Below are 4130 nucleotides of genomic sequence, written 5' to 3' on the forward strand. Positions count from 1 at the left end.
GGCTGGAGGAGGCTGATATCACCAAGTTCCCATTCACTCCTGTCCCTGTGAAGAGTGAAGATGATGAAGAGGAAGCTCAGTCCTCACAGCTTCATCAGAGACAAACTCAACACATGGAAACAGAAGCTGATGGAGAGGACTGTGGAGGACCAGAACCAGCCAGGAACTCACATCCACTTTTACAACCAGAGACTGAAGACCTTCTTTGGACCTGATCCATCCTTCCTTCTACTTTTTACAAGTTTCGCTCTTTTTTCTTAGTCACTGTTTTTGATACCATTTTGACCTATTCTTGCCTTCCTTCCTTCTTTCTACCATCTTTTTCCACATTTTTTTTCTTTTTTACAGTTTTTGTCTCATCAGCATTTAAATGTATTTTTTTCAGTTCCAAGGCTGTTGTTTAGTAAATCTGTCGCTGATAGCGCCGTACTGTTCCTCTTTATATAGACTTTTTTTTCTACCAAAAATGATTAGCGATTAGATTAGTCAGGGGGTACTTGGCTTAAAGAAACAATTCAAAAGGGGTACATTATTGAAAAAAGTCAATCATCTTTAGTGACAATATTGCAAGTTATTACAACATATGCATAATAGAGTTTGGATTCTCTGCCCAAACCCGAATCAAAAAGGAGGTTGGTTGCTGGCAAGCAGAGGCTGCACTGCACAGTTCAATTTCATTCCCCCTGTTCATTCTTTAATGTGAAATGCTGTTTGAATTTCCAAGATAGAAACACATTCCTGACGGAATATTACTTTCTAGCCCCTCCCATTGCGAGTGCGTTGTAACTCCTACGGTGGCCGTATTATTATTATTATTATTATTATTATTATTAAGATTAACATAGCTTCCAGTACGACTTCTTCCGTTCTGTATATTGTACGAGATTAATAGTGTAAGGCAATGTTTACAGCGTAGGCTACATATTTTTCTCCGTGAGCAGAGTCAGTGATCAGTTGATGTGACGGTTAGCGAGGGACAGCTAAAGGAAGAGGGAATGGTAAAGAACAAGGGGGTAAGCTTCCACACAGCGTACCTCCTATGGGGAGACTCTGATGCTAACAAGCCATCACCTCCCATTAGCATCCCATTGACTGCCATTCATTTTGACGTCACTTTGACAGTGAATAACTGATGTGTCTGCCCTGTTCAACTCTGAGATTTTCTCGCATTGCACAGCACTGTGAAGGAATAATCTCCGAGATTAGGCTAGGTTATGTTCTGCCAGCTCACAGCAACTTAATACAATAGCAGGAAGAGAAAAAAAAACGGTGCCTCTGAAGTGTGTGAAATAAAAGTGTAAACTATTGAAGCTGATATGCCACAAAAATATTGTCTATAAAATCTCCATAAACAGTAATAGAGAGATGGCAAACAATTGTGCACTTAGTCCAACAATGCTTATTATCATTATTATATGAAATGTAACAAAAAGATAGCAAATTTGTTTCTTTGTAAAAACGCCAACGTTAAAGGTAATGTGGCCAAATGGCCCCTGAATCGTTGCCATGCCGGGTACACGCCTTCAAAGGTCTCCCATTGTGTTTAGCAAAACAAGCACATGGCCAAGAAGCCAACATACAACAAGGCACGGCTGGCAACCACTAATCACCTAATCCTGCACCCCAGGAAGCCCATAAGCCAAGCCAAGGACGACTGGAGCCGAATGACTCTTCAATCTCCACTGGAACTCAAGGTCTCCTGTCCCCTCCTTGCCCAACTTCGCTGGTGAGCTCCTCTACTGCACCTCGCCTACCCAGCAGATTTCCCAAAGATCTAACCCAACCCTGCACACTAGCCACGCCACAAGGGAGCTACACCACTCTACAGCACTCTTTATTTCGCTGTAAAAAGACATATAAAGCACCCACTTTAGTGGGATTTCACTGCAATTTGATTCTGGTCCTTTCTTGTCCCGCCACAGTAAGTCATATTACCTTTTAGTTTAAATGACTTCACTGGAGGTATTTATGTTTTAGAAATAATTAACACTTTTTTTTAAAGGCATCAGTTCTGCTGTACTTTTTTAGGAGTTAAAAGTAAGTAGTTCTAACATGAAGTATAAAAGTAAGTACTACTACCTTGCATTTTACCCTGTTCTAATGCTATCTGCATTTCAACCTGAGCTCAATTATTTATAATTATACAAAATATATACATACAGGAATGAGTGCAACTGACAACTTGGTCTTCATATTTGATTGCTTGTTCAGAGAATGACCGACACATTATATATCACAAGAGCAGAAACTATGAATTTAAGACCACAATTAGCCAATTTGTGCTTCTTTTACTGACGATATCTTTTGCGTTTCTTATCCAAACAACGTCAAACTTGGCACTGTACTTACTCATGCCTGTAGCAAGACACCTGTCAAGTCAAATTGAAATCCATCGGACTAACTGTTCGAGAGATATGCGCATAACACACACACACACACACACACAGACAGACATTCCTGCAATTTATAGATAGATCGATGATAATAAAAATGATTAAATTAAAGGGATATAGTATAACCAACATAAAGACAAAATGTAATTTAAAAAGTGTGGTGAGTGTGTAAGATAAAAACAGACATTTTTAAATGTGTGAATATGTTTGGTGGAGCTCTGCTTGTACTTCCTGCTGATGTCCACCAGAGGGCGCCATGACATCACTCACCAGCTCAGAGATGAAGACAAACTGGGGACTTTGGGTTAGTTGGATTGTTCTTTATTTTGGTATTTCTCTCTAAAATAACAAATGACAACATTACCAATAATCAGTAACATTATAAATCATCATGTCCTTGTTTGTTAACAGTTAAAATAACTTTTAACTGAAGTTTAATTTCCTGTTTATCACTGCTGGTTGTTATAAGAGTTACTGCTCCTCTGATCTCTGTTGTCAGTGTTTCTGGTTCTACAGGATTCTTTCTGTCTCCTCCTCCTCTTCCTCCTGATGAGGCTGAAACAGATTTGTTGTGTTGCTGTCCGAGACAAAGGTTTCAGTCAACACACACGATAAGATGTCTCGGTGTCCCAGAGGTCTTCCAGGTCCAGCTGCAGCGTGAGAAACCCTCCAATCAGAGCAGTCCAGTACGTAACTCTTTCACTTTTTCATTTTCATATTGTGTTGAGTTCAGGGAGCAGAGAGTCTGTCTGTTCTCTCTCCACGTTAGTTATCTGCTCTCAGCCAGCTGCTGGAACTTCACACTGTGCTATTAGTACTTTTACTGCAGTAACATGTCTGAATACTTGCTTTAATCTCAGAAGGAAAGCTTGTACTTGTTATTGTCCTCCATTTATCTGACAGCGTGTTACTCTGCACATTCAGTTTACACAAAGAGTATGAATCAGCAGTAAAACATGATGTAATGTTCCAGAGAATCAGCTCTCTCTCTATGATAAGAAAATAACGTTCATAGTGTCCATCAGTGATGGGAGTAAAGCGTTACAATTCAGTATTCAGATACATTTGCGACACTGACATTATTTTCCGGAGTTTTTACGCTGCGTTGAAGCGAGCTGTCCCGTCACTGTTCCCCGTGGTCAGAACCAGAACCAGAACCAGAGACGGTAACTGACAACATCTGTGTCCCGTCAATGCCAACAGCAATGTGACCGAGCAACTGACACATTTCGAGAATTAATGTTTCGTCTTGCTACACGTAAGATTACATTTCATCAGCGGTTGAAAGTAACTATAGCCTACCGTCGGCTACTTTGATTCAATTTTAATTGGGTGTTTTTCATTTAATCATACTTATTAGGCTACTTCTAGTCCACCACAACTCAGAGTCAAGTAGGCTATTAAACTGTTTACTTAGATATTTATTTTATAGCTTTAGTTACTTTGCAGCGTCAGATTAATAATACAAAATACTATGAATAAATTATGATGTATTTAAGTGGATAAAGATGAGACTTTGTTGACCCCGTGGTGAAATTTACAAGCTGCCTGCCAAAAATACTTCCGCTTCAGAAATTTACAATTTTACAACCTTTACAATTCAGAAACAGTAATATTGTAATATAACTAATTAACTCTCCAATGACAGTAACTAGTAATCTATAATGTATTACATTTTGGAATTAACTTGCCCAACACTGGTGTCAATAGACTAGCCTATCGCGTCGTCCATCCTTC

At 39.3% G+C, this 4130-nt stretch overlaps 1 long non-coding RNA gene across 1 annotated transcript; it reads left to right on the forward strand.

Moving 5' to 3' along the window:
• The first annotated feature begins 1670 nt into the window (after positions 1 to 1670).
• On the forward strand, positions 1671 to 3073 carry LOC114567567 (uncharacterized). Its single transcript, XR_003694197.1, has 3 exons — positions 1671 to 1726; positions 2610 to 2697; positions 2958 to 3073. It is a non-coding gene; the product is annotated as an uncharacterized LOC114567567 (long non-coding RNA).
• Positions 3074 to 4130: the final 1057 nt, after the last annotated feature.

Source organism: Perca flavescens, chromosome 14, assembly GCF_004354835.1.
Source record: "Perca flavescens isolate YP-PL-M2 chromosome 14, PFLA_1.0, whole genome shotgun sequence".
NCBI lineage: Eukaryota > Metazoa > Chordata > Actinopteri > Perciformes > Percidae > Perca > Perca flavescens.